At 38.1% G+C, this 15,544-nt stretch overlaps 1 protein-coding gene across 5 annotated transcripts in view; it reads left to right on the top strand.

The window, feature by feature from the left end:
- The first annotated feature begins 9,679 nt into the window (after positions 1–9,679).
- PRDM2 (PR/SET domain 2) overlaps positions 9,680–15,544 on the top strand; it is a 74,425-nt gene continuing 68,560 nt past the window's right edge. For 4 of the 5 annotated variants that reach the window (XR_012778300.1, XM_075520290.1, XM_075520292.1 and 1 more), the window contains exon 1: positions 9,680–9,786. The gene's annotated coding sequence lies outside the window, so the exon portion shown is untranslated. The remainder of the gene's footprint in view (positions 9,787–15,544) is intronic. The other variant, XM_075520293.1, reaches the window with a different exon arrangement.

Raw genomic sequence — 15,544 nt, 5'->3', positions numbered from 1 at the left:
CCCTAGGTCAAACTGATCTTTTCCCAGCCTACACTTCAGGTTATCACAGAATCATAGTTTTCAAGTGTTCTGGGATCTCACAGAACTAACACGAGGATAAGGAACCACTTAATTCATCCTGGGCTGCTCTTGCAGTTATTAGGGAGGGAAGGAGGAAGTGTTTTAATAAGGACTTAGGTTCATCCACTTCTAGTCAATGATTTAACTCAGTTGCTGGTCAGTATTGCCTTTAAGTTGCTACCAGACGGCAGTCGTCTTGTAGAAAAAATTATTTTAAGGGCTTATATAGTACAGAGAAATTCATTTTCTTAAAACATCAGTAGCTTCCTGTTCTGCATAGGAGAAAGACGACAGAGGGGTTCTCTGAAGAATAGGACAGATTCTTTCTACAATTTTTCCCCTCAAAAGCCAGAGGGAGCTTCTATTTTTACCCAGGTTTTATTGGAATTGTTGCTGCATTGTATCAGTATCACTCTTACTTTGCTCCCTTTCCTATTGGAAGATAAGGTTGCAGTTACTTTCTACTACTCTGGAATAACTAAACATCTTCTAACAAGGCAATTTTAAATGTACTGATGTTTGTCTTAGGAAATTAGTACTGTATGTCTCATTTGAACTGGGAAGCAACTCCCATTTCCTGCTTTTATCAACCATGTTATCTTCAAATAACACATTCCTTTAGAGTCCTGTGGATATTTTGCCTCATGACATTTTTTATTCATCCTATGCAGGAAACAGGGAAGGAATGAGCAGGTTCAGCAGGTGTACTCAAGGGAAAAGAGATGGGAATGTCAGGTTTTCCTCATTTCCTATCTACCATTTTGCAAAAAAACCACAGCAGTTGAATAAGCAGTAATAACCAAGCATAGCATACACATGCTAGCTTCCTTCTTGAAGGAATGTCCTCTCCTGTGCACTTTGCACTGATGCAATTTGCTGAGAAATAAGGGACAGCCATTTGCAGAACTGTCAGTGTTTTCCTGCCTACACCCATACAAACTGTTTATACAAAGAGAATTAAGAAAAATCCACTTCTCACAACTTAGACATTGCTTTAGAAATTGGTGGTACAAGAGATTTTGACCTAAAACCCAGCCCTTAAAGGTAAGTTGTATAATAAAATACAGCTTACATTTAACAGGCAGCCTTTGCTTTATAGTAAAGTAGCAAAAGAATTTACACAGTATAAATTGCTACATAAAGTTACCTCTGTGATCCAGAGCTGGACTTAGCCAGAGGAAACTACTCCTGGCACTAAGATCTGTCTCTTTGTAAGTGACAAAATATTAATGAGATTATGAAAACATACATTGCTATTAACCACAACTCACAGGGAGGCAAACCCTGCCATCTGTTCATTTAAACCTAGAAGTGCTGAACTTAAGAAATGTTTAACTCATAATTATGAAGTTACTCCTTGAAAACAATTTTCCCTGATGGATTTTTCTAGCTCATTTTGTCACGATTAATAATTAGCTTACTTCCACAATAAGCATGCTTGATTGACTGAGTGGAAAGTAATAGTATCTGAGAAGGTAAAGCATGCTTGCATTTCATGCAGAAAACTGAGCAAGAACTACAAAAATGACTTAAGATTTGATACACCTGACAAGAAGCAATGTATAAAGAAATACACAAGCTGAATACTAAAATGAAAGACTCCTCACTGCAGGCTAATAATGCAGATGCACCATGACTGCATACTCAGTAAACTGTATCCTAGCACCAGCTAGTGGTAAGAACTACTGAAGGCATTTTTACAAGAAAAATGAACATGTTCACAATAGAAAAGTTTCAGATTATTATATATGGCCTCCTAGCCATCAAGCCTGATATTATTTTTAAAATGCTTCCAACAAAACCAAATTTACATATTGGTTTCAGAGTGTGCCTATACCATCTATACAGCACCTCAAGAGTTTGACTGATCCAGTCAAACTAGAAGTGGGAAGAAACAGTAGTACAGACAACAACCAGATCCTTCCTCCATACTCAGTGCTATTTCATCCTCAGAGCCAGCTTGTCACTGCACAAGTAGTAGGCAGTCAAAACAAGAGTTAAACATTATCCTTACTATGCTTTCCCTTCCACAGAGTACTGCCAGCATCTTCTCTCAACATAAATATTTCTTGTGTTTAAGTTTAAGTGATTAATTCAGCTAAGAAACTTGTGATCATCCATTTTCTGGACCCAATCGTGTAGTGTTTGAACCCATTTATTTACAGAGGCAGTCCTCAAACATCTGCTCTGGTTTGCAATGGATACCATCCAGTGTCAGTTGATAAATTTAAATTTACCTAAATTTAAATGGACCTACCTTTATCCCTGTGTCACCATTGGTGTAATTGACACAGATGAATTTTAACCAGTTACTAGTCGTCACCCGAGTACTACTCCTACTAAGTCCTACATAACTTACCTGATGGGCTAGAGACCTCAGCAGCTGTCAAGTTCTAGAGAGGGCAATGTTCAAGAGAAGCATGTCTATTAAGTCTTGGACTGAAGTCACCCGTTCTGTAAAATGGAGAAGATAAAGTCTTAGGTTCCATACCCTGTGATCAAGAGGTAGTGAACTGACTTCACTGACCTGACACCGTTACCCTGCCCCATCAGATATCCTGGTTACCTTTTTGCTAGAGTCAGTCCTATGGGAAGGCCACCTGGAGCATGCATATGGCAGCCAAATAGCTAAGACTAACTAGGTATGACCATATCATCAATTCCATAAAGTGGTCTTGAAAAGGAACCTTTCCATAGCTATAGGAAAAAAGCATTTGTTGGCCAGCAGATGAGGAACTTATGTACAGTATAACAGGCAAACAGTGAACTCAGACAAGAACAACAAGCAAACTGCAAGACATTTGTGAGTAGTGTAAAACTCCAGTGATAAGCTTGGACACTGCTTTAGGTTGTGAAAAATTAGAATTTTATAACAAAACCTGCTACTGGTACAATGATGACCCAGGCTGTAGAAAGCAGAAGTAAAAATAAGGACTGTGAAGCACCTTGAGGCTAAGTTAGAAAGGATCATCTAAACTAGAAGGAAGTGAAAGATGCAGGCATACTTAAGTGTATGCTCTTTAAACTTGAGTTTTAAGAGACTCATTCCCCAGGACATTTCAAGCACAAGTTACCTAAATATCTTAGTAGTTCAGCCAATTCTTTATCTGCCAAAAATACTCTTTTAGGAAAAAAATTGTAATATTACTTAAATTCAGAGCTACTAAGTAACCAGTAACCCTAGCAGTTCAACTCTATCAGTCTTTCCCAGAGAAATTATTAGTTCAAGCCATAACATGCAGCACATTGTCTCCTATGTTTATAAGAACAAACCAGAATAGCACAGGAAGTGTTGATAATAGAGACCTTGCTCCAATTAACAAGAGAAGAATTGGCCATATTGGTATCACTTGGGTCTAGCTAGTTTCAAGGCTACTTCAGATCCTCTGATGAGGAAAAAATCTTTTCTAGAAATATTTTTTTTCCCGCCATGGCTCACTAAGACTTCTACACACAAGAAGTTCCCTGTCTTTAACCACATAAGCACCATCTTTTCAGTCACCCTGAATATATGCAGTCAGACATCCAGAGTTACAGAAATGTTTTTGCTAGTATTTGTCTCTACTGTGTGCTGGTATTATGTGCCTGAGTGTGCTTAAGCACACCTAGGTAACCTGAAAGGCTAACTCATGATTTTAGAGAGCACAATAGCAGCAATACTGATACTTTCAGAATACAAAATATTTAAGTGTTCAGAACTTCAATCAGCTACAGATTTGTAGGCTTCTCTGACCACCAGAAATAGTGTAAATTGAAGTGCAAGTCCACTGGAACACCACCAGGTGGTATATATTCTCAACATAAATGCAGGGAAAATAAAGATGACTTTTACACACATAGCCAGATCTACCTAAACTTCAAGCACAAATAAGTGACTATACAACATAATCAACAGCAGCAAAAATTTCCAGGCAAAGAAAATTGAGAAGTCTATCTGGCAATAAACAATGGGAAGAGAGGAACAAAGACCAGCACAAACTTTACCAAAACTAGACAGCTTGCTCCTGTTCAGTGTGACTGAATGATGGGGTCTGGAAAAACAGTATTAACAGTCACAGATGTGCCCTGATACAAGTGAAGAATACCATAAGGAAGTGCCTGAGTTATTGAGTTAAGAGTGTTTGAGACAAGGTTGATATTGGAAGCTGTACTCTTATTGTAACAATGGATGTTTCCTTCATGTTCCCCTCACAATTAGCCAAAATCTGTCACCTGTCTTTTTAATGCTGCCAGTCCATTAGCCTCACTAGTTCTGGAGACCTCTGAAAATAAGGGGTGATTGGTCTGCTAAAGCATTTCTCATTCTAAGAGGGTAGCATGTTGCAGTAAGCTTCATAGAGACATTTATAATTTAAATGAGCAGCTTGAGAGCCCTAGGATTCATACATGGAAGACTTCTATATCAAGAGTGACGTGCCAAAATATTTATAAATAATGTGAGTTTCTACTGTTCAATGACTCCAAACTAGCAATATTAATCCCAGGCCAGAGATAAAACAGCATTTTGCTCCCCTACATCCTTTTTCACCTTTTACAAATAAGCAATGACACTCCTAAACTACAAATGCCTTCATGCACATAAGAAACTCCATTTGTGTCAGTACTTTGGTTATCACAGTTGAGATAAACACTACCCATTTCTAGTAATAAGTGTAGCTTTGAACTTTGACAAAGATTCTGTCCTGTTGTAGCCTACCACAGCTTTAAAAACATACTGCCCATACTACACAGATCCTCAGTCTTCTTTCAAATGTTAGTAAGGCCTTACAGCATAACAGGAGTTAGTCTCATCCAAGTTTTCCATTTGGTAGTGTTTTGTTTCAAACAAAGTACTGAAATAACACCTAACATTTTATTTGTTAAAAGCAGCAGTTATTAATGAAAGAAATTAATACATTTTTCATCAGAAGGACATATGCCAGATTCAACTACCTCACATAGCCCTTACATTTCTTTAAAAGAAAGTGTTAAATACCAGCATCTTTCTGGTCCACCTTTCACTTTTAAAAGCTATATATTAACTGAATCACAGCAGCACAGAAAAGTGTAAGTGATTTGGAACTTGGATAATCAACAAGACAACAGGGAGAAACAGACTTCATTACAGGATTACAGGTCTCACTACATTAGAAGCCTATGCAAAAAGAATTGTACTGAAGGTACAGAGGTATTTTACTCAAGGCATGCAGGCTAAATATATAGAACTTGGTTAAGTGACAGCTAGTTGGAAAACAATAGTGTCTATTAACACTTGAGCAAAGCACAGCTGCTTAGAGTAAGAGTGATGGGATAAGCCAAAAATACACAGGCTGTGAAATTACCAGTGAGGCCCCTAAGGTAGAATAATTGGAATCCTGTAGTTCAATACATGTAATATTGAGCTGACAAATCATGCCTTATGCCTCAGGTTTCTTCAAGTCTTCTTTCACAGATAAAGTGGAAGTTTGTGTTTGTGGATATCACATTACTCCCTATTCTTGTGTCTCAAAAGGCAGTAGAAATCTGCAAAGATGATCATAGAATTTAATCCATTACAAGTCACTGCACGAACAATACAATGATTCTACAAAGCAATTTTACTGCCTCTTGTCTACCCTCTTTTGGTTTAATGAAGCCCACTGACACCCAAAGAGATCAGTATTACTATTAAACAGCTTAACAACAACACTCAAGGTATTTCAAGCAATTCCAAAAGCAAAGTGTGTATTTTCTATATGATTTATTATCACACACAACTAGCATATTATTATTATTGAAGGATACCCTTATAACAGGTTCACCAAGCATTTGTCACAGATATGGTTATATTTGCATCTCTTGTGTGTTCACTTATTCTATTCTGTACAGTAGAAGTTCCTATACTAACTTTGTCAGGTTAGTACTTGCACTATTACAACCACAAGCTAATATTCATCACAGGCATTCTCATCTTTACCCTAAGGAGATCTAGCACACAGATAATGGGCTTCTTGTCATAAATATTTTTATTATTAATTCATTTTTGTGATGCAGGGGCTGGGTTGTGGGCAGACAGACTCAGTACAATATTTTGGAAACTGTTGTTAGGATTTCTAGCAGACAGAAGTACCCTACCTCTTTCCTCTCACTTTTCTTTCACGCTTTATCTTTTCTTTGTATTACTTCCGTCATCCTGAATTTTGGAAAGAAAAAGAATCTGCTGTAAGATGTAAGTATAAACACTATACTATGCGGTACTAAATGAGAACCTTTTACTATATATATATATATAGTAGTGATGCTTACAGTTTAAAATGAAGTTTTTTGGTCAGGTGATTTCTTTAATGCACTGAGTGTCCTTATATGCTTTCAAAGGTCTTGCGGGATATTTCAAACTAAAAATTGCAAATATCAAGCGTAGAAGAGACTGTGCACACATTTGCATAAGAACAGAAATAAACAGGATACAGGTACAACAGCATATTTACTACCAAGTAGCTGACACAGTTGAGGAAATGGCTTAGGAATACCTATAGGAAGACCAGGACTACACACAACTCATTCTGATAATGTTCCAACTGTTAGCTACCAAAATTATTGATAAACTGACCGCACCAGACAAGTTTTTTCCATTTTTTGCAATTATACACATAATATGCTTATAACAGCTACATTTCATACAGATACTGAATGAATATTACTGTTTTCTACTCTGAGAATTTTGACTGAAAAAAATGAACTAATACTTCTCTAAAACACCTACAAGTGCAAGTTCCTTAGTTTATAGATAAAATAAATACAAGTTGATCTAAAAGCCTATCCTGTCTTAGAGAGTGATTAGCAAACTCTTCAACATTGAGATTCTTTATTTTTACTTACTCTAACAGTCATAGTTGAAATGTTATTAACTAACAGACTAAAAAAATAAAACTTTGAGCAATAGTTTGTCTAAACATTCAAAATTCTTCTAATATTCATAATGCAAACATTCCAAGAAGCTAAAACCTTTTCTGAAAGTATTAGCTTTTGTTATCATAAAACTATAACATTACATTAGTAGCAATTACATACACAAAAACAAACAGTTAGAATGAGCTACCTGAGAAGAGACTGTTTCTACTTAGTTCAGAGCTCCAGCTTTTCAAGAGTCTCTTCTTCACCTACAGTATAAGAGAATACAACAAAAAGTAGTTAATAGAATAAGTAGTAAGTGTGAAAAGCAACACAGAGTTAGGTAGTCTTCATAAATGATTATACAGCTATAAAGAATTTCATATTGGTTTAGCATTATGTTTCTAAACAATAAGAAATATAATTATATTTTTGAACAAGCAGAAACAATTTAAGGCTTAAAAACCATGCATTAAAAAAAGCTGTTCAAGAATAAGCATTTAATACTAAAATATATAAAAAAAACTTTTAAAAATCTTCAATTAAGCTAAGTATAAACCAAGAAAATAATCTCAGGTATACAACATTTCTACTTTATCACTACACAAAACCAAAACCAAGCAAAAATCTATAAAGAAATAAAAAATACAAGAAAAGACAAACAAACAGTCTCACTGAAAATAAACTCACCTTCACACTCTAGCCCTCAGCCTAAGATTACTGTGGACTTCCACCATGACTTTTAAAGTTACATCCTCCAATCAGTAGCAGGGCAAGTCTTCAAATTAAGCCTCTGAAGAACTAGTACACCCTTAAGCAGGAAGGAATAGAGAAGCAGTATCAGTATTTGATCAAAAGCCTTTACTCCTTGCAGCCTTAAACAAGTGAGTAAACATTAATACTGTAGTAATGAAACAATAAAAACAAAATAAAATTAATAAACTCAAAGGAAATATTAAGAATATAAATATTTTGTAGTTAACACTGTAAGTTTGTGGGTTAGCTTGTTGATACCTACCCTGCCTGGTTTTACAATCTCAGTAACTATACCTCTAGAATACAGGAAAAAATGTTAAAGAAGTAAGAAGGTAATAGGCTAATTTATTTTTTAAAAGGACTGTGTTTTAAGCTTTTTTTGAAACTCTTTCTAGATCTATAAGTATGCTGAGGAAAGTCATAATTTGTATTATTTGTGATACTTTTTTGGGACACTTTATACTTAATAACCTTGAAAGTAGAAAGGTTTGTACTCTAATTGATATGGTATGTATCTCGTTCTATGTTTTTGTTTTTTCTGTTATAGGTATAAGGCTCTAACATGTCAAATGGGAGCCTTAGTTTTTATTAACCCCAAAACTTTTACATAGGTGTAATTAGTCTAGCTTACTTAGAAAATGAAATGTTAATACAGCCAAATTTGAATTAAATTAATTTAGCCTAATAAGTTAAAGTAGTTTAAATATATTTATATGAGGATTTGTTACTACTAAAATTAGAGGTTTCAAAACTGATTTTAGTATACTTAAGCAACATTTTAAAATATAAACACATCCTGAGTATTCCAGGTGGGAAGATCACTGTGTCCTGTTATTTTTCAGTCTGCTGTTTCTTGGCAAAGTTAAGCATTACCACAGAGGCATTCAAATTCTCTGGCTTCAGAGTGTGTGTTCTCCTTATGCTTGAAAGGTTATCTTTGTAGCTATGTTTGTTGGAAAGATGGTGAATTGTTTTAAAAAGCTTCAGTTTGACAAGAGTGGGTAGCTGGGTGATTTGCTTGGCTACTTCCTAAGGAAACCTTCCAGCTTCATGGAATGGGACTCATCTATCCTGGTACTATATGAGCACTTTGTGTGTCCAGGCTTACTGACAATTTTAACGTTACTCCTTGATGTACATGCACAATGAACGTGAAAACAAAATAATCAAAGACATGTAAAACACTTTTGAACTTTAGACCTCTAATCTATAACTGTATTAATGACTGCCCATCTCCTATGGGTTTAAATCAGGGGGTTTTCCTCTGGAAAAATGGCAAATTCTTAACATTTCCATGTAAAAAGTAGTCCTAGCCCAGGAGGATTACATCTTTTTGACAGTATTATGAATACAAAATTCAAGTGAGAGAGAGAATTATTTTGTTCTTCAAATTAATGGAAAGGAGACACTGTTATGCCCAGCAATACAAATACGAACACCTCCCAGGAGGTGACTATGGGCTTTTTTCCCTCTCACGTACTTGCTCAGAAATTACAGTGAAATACATTTGATTTACACGGGACAGCACAATATATGTGCAGCAAAAATGGGTCTCAGCCTCTCAGACTACTAGCCCAGAGAAACCGCCCGCGCCTCCTCAGGGGGCGAGGATCTTTCCATACATCACCGCCAGTTATTCAACTAATTTCACCTCAGCCACTGATTGATTTTTTTTTTTCGTTTTCAGTCAGAGGCGAGAAAACCACGTCCCTGCGGGGCTGCATTACTACGAAAAGAAGAAAAATAGACGGAAAAAAAAAAGAAATCGGGAAAGAGAACCTGCTCTTCTCGACACCTCATTGTCTGGGATGAGGGTGGTGGCGGGAGGCCGCGGTGCGGAGGCCGGCTCCGGCAGGTGGGATGAGCTGAGGCGGTCTCGGGGAAAGACGGGGGGGTGAGACGGGTACGGGGAGCTGGGGGGCGGCGGTGGGGGGGGCAGCGGGGGCGGCGGGTGGGGGGCGGCCCCGCTCCGGAGGGGGTCCCGCGGCGGGGGGACCTGCCCGCTGGCCTCCCCCCAACGTCACTTCCGAGGCTGGAGACAAAATGGCGCCCGGATGGTGCCGGAGCTGAGGCCGCTCCGCGCCGCTCCCAGCCGGGCCGCAGGCGGCGGCAGCGGCGCAGGTGAGCGGGAGGCGGCGGGACCCGCCGCGCTGCCCGCGGGCGGCACCGCGCCGGAGGGCGGGACGGGGCGTGGGGGCGGTGGGCAGAGCCAGCGGCGCGGCGCCGGGGGCGCGGCTGGGAGGGGGCCCGGCGCGGGAGGAGGGGACCGCGGCAGCGGCCCGGCCCGCGGAGGAGCCTCCTTCGGGGGGGTGGAGCCGCCCCGGGGGGGCCCGCGGGAAGGTGGCGGCCGGGGGCGAGGCAGCCGTGGCCGCAGGGTGGGCGTGCGGGCTGCAGGTGCGAGGAGTGAGCGTGGGACTTGTGCCCTGCGGCAGCTGGATGCGGGAGAGCCTCACGGAGAGAGGGCCCAGGGAGTGAAAGCAAGGGCGAGGGAGGAGGATGGCGGCAGAGGCCGTTTGGAGAAGGTGCTCCATCCCCTGGGCTGCTTTTTCAGGTTTTTTTTTCTTGAAAATGCTGCCTCGGAGGTGTCAGCTGGCGAAGCAGAGCTCTATAACTGCTGCCAGCCTGACATTGCGAGACAGCTGTTGTCTTCCAAATAGCTCGTAGTACACAGTCTTCAAAAGTTTTGGCAATTCACATGCCTTAAAGCTTGCTGCAGATCAAGTGTCTGGCAAGCTGGGTGAGCAGGGGCTTGGAGACATTGATTTCAGAATTGGTTTTCTCCCTGGAAATGCGCTTCCTAGGACATGTCACATAAATCAGAGATTTCTTCATGATGGTGCAGTGGTACTGTGGGGAAGAATGTTTGGGCTGAGAGAGAAAATTTGCACGTAAGGCATTTAGAACAGCTCAAGAGTAGTATCTTCAAGTACATTCTATATTTGAAGCCAGAGCAGCACGTAGAGCATTGCTGATAACTATCTCATGAGCAGGTAGCTGAAGTCTTCAGTAAAGTTTCTAGTGGTTTCAAATTCATACGAAGTTGCAAAATTTCCATTTTGAAATAGTGAAGAAGTTGTTTTCAACTGTTGAAGAAGGAAGGGAAGGTGATGTGGTTGCACCTGCTATCTGATCATTCAGTGGCAAGAGAAATATTTTTCTTATTTTACATTTGAGTAATCAACAGTGGACAGCTCTTGAAAACAACAGGACTGCTTGCATTTCTGATGCCACTCCAGTTTGCTGTTCCCAGTCTATGCTCTTGACTTTGGGCATGTTATTTTGATGCAAAGTCTTTTCCAGTTTTCTTCACACATACTAAGTAGATCAGGAGAACTGGAGATGTACAGCAGTGTAATATGTAATTATTATGTTGTTGTCTTTCGACACTTGGCACATTTTAATAAAAATGATGTGCACGTTAAGAATTCAGGTTTGCTTTCCTTGGTATAGACAGAGAGGCCTCCAGCTCTTCCAACTGTTGAAACATGTGATGGTGAATCAGTGGCAGCATTGGCACTCCTCAGATAGAGAACTGCATCATTGATAGATGGGGGGAGTGACTTTTAAGTAACAAAAGAACTATTGGACTTGTAGAGACAGCAATGAGAACCATGTAGTAGTACCTGTTGGTTTTCAAGCATATAGCTCCAAGGATTTGCTAGGGCAGAAGTCTCAGCAGCCTGTCTACCCATGGCGTAGCCCATAAATGGCTCAAGTTTCACTTACAGTGAAACCCTAGTTACGTTAAATAAAAGGCAAGTCATCACTTTGGATAAAATATCTTAGGTAGAAATGCCATGATGAGTATGGTGTTTGGAGATTCCTGAACTGATGCCTGCTTAGTGTAGGTATTGGGGTCCAAAGAACAGCCTTCTTCCAGAGTAGCATGGAAGATGGGGGATGGATGTTGAAGTACTTATGTACATTTGTATAACCCGTCCTTATTTTTCTACCTGAATATTTGCTTGAAAATGGAAGGGAAGTAAAGCAGAAAGTCAAAGCAACTTACTGTTTTGCTGTAAAAACTAAAATGGCTCTTGAGGTCCATCTTCCAGTGCAGTGATGTCCCCATTTCACTGTTTTACATGAAAGCCTTGATCCTTTGAGGTAAACAAGTAATAGTATATAAAAAAGAGATCTGAATATTGTTGCCTACTAGGTGGCTGTCTGTTGAAAACAGAAGCTCAGAGAGATTTAGAGGTGACCAGCCTGGTAACATATTTCTGTATCATTGGTATCCAGTTGATAGTTTATTTGCAGTGTGCCTGCAAGACCTTCGAATGAGGATCTTGACCAGGGGGAAAAAAATTAGCCTATGGCTTATAGCAATAGCATAGTACCTTGATCATCATGAGTCATTTGCTTACTGGTGGAGATTGGAGACTGCTACTTGTGTGGTTTTTATCAGGGATTTATAAACAGCTGGAGTTCATAAACTCATGTGTGTTGAATATGTGCACTGACATACCTTTTTGAAGTACTGCAATGTATTTGCTGTTGAACTTGTTAGCATGTGAAAAGGCAGGTATGATCCTGATACTTAACGACTCCCCCCCCAATGAAATGATTTTTTACCAATGTGTTTTTTCTCTGATTGTATTCTTAGCTGGAAAATATTTCTTCTCTGCCTCTGTATAAAACATGTCTTTAGACAAAAGTGGGAGGCTGAGTCCTGTATTGTAAAAAGAAATGACTGAAATGGACTTCTTCACGTGGTAGTAAATCAGCAACGTACTTTGAGAAAATTTCCATTTGAATTTACTGTCTTTGCAAGTAGAATTAAAAGGTGTACTTCTGTCTGAAGATTGGCATGGTATTTCTGTATATTTGCAGTTTAAGTTAGAGACGTGTTATTTTCTGTTGCTTCTCTTGACTAGTTGCTGTTTAATTAATAAACTCGGGTTTTATTTTTGTGTTGGTGATTTCTTGGCATGATTATCTGAATAAATCTTTCTAAGGTATAACAGTTTATTTGGTTACATGGTGGTAAGCAAAGCCTTTTTTCTTAATGGACATCAGGTAATAGATTTTAGTGTTCAGAAAATCATTGTTTGCCCATTTTTTCTCTGTTCTTATTCTGGCAGTCTTGAGTAACTGAAAACGTCTTTGCAATTAAGTGCCCATATATAGTGCTTCTTGTTTCTATCAAATACATATTCTAATCTTTCAGAGCTAGTATGAACTTAAATTTTTTTTCTGGCAAGCTTTGTTTCACCTAATACATTGAAAATTTGTGGATTAGAGTATTTCAGTATTGAATTGAAAAAATGTAAATGTCCTGATGGTAAAAAAAGAAAAAATTCATGTGCTGCAACTAAAAATGAAAACAAAGAAAAAGACAATTTCCAAAGCCCTGCAGTATCCCAGCCTGAACCCCAGCCATTAGGAAAGCAGACTGTTGAGACTTTCGAGTTTTGTTCCTAGTTCTGTAATTAACATGTTTTTACCACCGGAGCAGTGACGTAATGCATGTCCCATTTTCAGCTTACAGAATAGGATTAATACTCTTATGCGTGGTTTTTTCCTTTCTCTGAATTGGAAGCAATGATCTCTTTCAAAGTGCTCTTTGATTCTGGGATTTTTTAAAAAAACCCCACATACAGAAATGATAAGTATGGCTTACAAAATCAGAAGATAGACTATATAGTATAACCTAGGAATGCTTACTATAAGTACCATATGATTTAGTTTGAAAAAGGTGATCTGTAATGTTGGTTTTGTATACAATTACTTGCTCTTGTTTGCAAACTTTATTCCCAGTAAGTTACATTTTTTTTGTAAGGGAATATTTAAAATTCTTAAGCATAGAATTTAGAAACAAGGTCAAAATGTTTTTTGTTTCAAGCATTTTGTTTTAGAGTGACCACAGTACCACTCAAGTATGACTGTCTCATATATTCTTGTCTAAATAAATGTAATTTGTTACCTAACGATGAGCCTTTCTAAATACACTTTTCTGAAACTCTAAGATGACATGATGCAGTAGATCTTCCTTCTCTTGTGTTTGTTTCCCAGATGCTTTAATGTCTTGAGAAAGTGCATAGTATTTTTGTACTCATGAGATACAGTAGTAGGTAGTGGTTTGAAATAAATATGTCTTGGCAATGTTTTCTGGAAATTAATTAAAATTCAGGTTACTGTACTGGTGAGCGTGCTTCACTTTCAGCGTAGAACCTTTATCTTTTCTTAAGGTCTTCAGTGAATCTTCAAGGTAGATGTTATTAACAATAATGTGGTAGATGCTATTAACAATATTCAGGTCTTTGGTAGATGCAGGTATATGTTGCTGTTGAGTTTGGAGGAAAGGTTGAATGGAAACAGTTATCTCTGATGGAGCTGCTGATGTGACTTTTTCAAAGTACTAACACAGTTGTAGTCTATTGTTAACTTGGAAACTGATTTAATGTGGTCATCATCACTTCTTTAGACTTAATATATCACAATTCCCCCGATGACAAATCAGAGCAGTATCATTTTATTTGGGGCTTTCCTGGAAAACCTTGCATTGGACTTGACTGTATGTGTAGCTAAAAGGTCATTAACCTGTGAAGTGAAAGCCTGTTTCTGCTTGCAGTGACAAGAGTAAATTTGTTGGTCATACGGGGAACTAATATTTGTGCAGCAGTTGTAGAATTTGGTTCATGTTTTCTTGGTTTTGGTGAACTTTGTGCGCTAGAAGTTAAAACCCAAATTTAGTGTTATAGATACTTTGTCTTCTGTTCGTATGTTTCATTTGGGTAGAAAGAAAACTAGTGACTGTACATAAATCTATATATAATCTTAATTTTATTTTTTTCCCCAATGCAATTAATCTTGCTTTCCACATAGTTGAGTTCATTGTTAACAAAATAGGTAACGTGGAGGACAGAAAAAGTAGGGAAATATTTTTCAGCCATTTTTTCAGTTAGAGAGCTCATACATATAACTTGTCAGAACTGCAGGTAGAAAATTTTAACATGGAGTGTGTGTTTTAAATTAATTGCTTTATAAATACTTGTTGAAGCTTTTGGTTTACTGCAGCTTAATTTCCTATCTAATTGTTTTTTATGGTCAACTGGTTCCTCTGGTAACTTGTAGCTGAAAGAGTATAGAGTAGCGCAGTCTGGTAGGAATCTACCTAAACTGTGTTATGTGGACATTTAAATTACATCAGTATGTCAAGATTTGTCATATTCTCCTAAGAAATACCATTGGGAGGTTTGGATATAACCAGTTCTGTACAAGCTGCATAAAGCATTTATAAGATTTGTAAAAATACCAGGCTTATTTTTTGTTTTGAAAATTCTTTGAAAACTATTAATTCTAAGCAAAATAATTTGGAATTAGTATATGAAATACAAGAAAAGTGTATTTTTACTGCTTAAATGAAATCAAGTAAAAAAAAAGTATTTGTTTTTCAAATTTTTGAAATAAATTGTTAATTTATTTAACAATTTGGGTAAGAAAGCTCAGCTTAGAGGAAATTTTCAGCTTGGCAGGACTTTCCTTTAGCATTGACCCCTTCAACCCATCACTTAATTGATATTTACTTGTTGTCTCTCAGACTCTTTACATTTAGTGGCTGAGTAGCGATGGTATTGAATGTTTGCTTCTGTGAGACAGTGCTTTAAATCCTTATTGCCTTTACATATCTAGAGTTCTGGGTTAAATGCCTTCCTCGTTTATTCAGCGTTGAAAATCACATATGTACTTCAGATGACTGTCATTTACTGCAGCGTAACATATGTGCACTTCTTACAGTAGGTTTTCTAAATCACTTTCCAGAACCATGATAGAAAATGGTTATGTGAACAGTTAAGCCCTTGTCATTGAGGGACTGGTAATCTTCAGTGAGAGGGAAGAGAAAAGGTAGAAATAGGCAGCTGGAGACAATAACCAC

This window comes from Mycteria americana, chromosome 18, assembly GCF_035582795.1.
Source record: "Mycteria americana isolate JAX WOST 10 ecotype Jacksonville Zoo and Gardens chromosome 18, USCA_MyAme_1.0, whole genome shotgun sequence".
Taxonomy (NCBI): domain Eukaryota; kingdom Metazoa; phylum Chordata; class Aves; order Ciconiiformes; family Ciconiidae; genus Mycteria; species Mycteria americana.
This window is presented reverse-complemented; position numbering and strand designations above follow the sequence as displayed.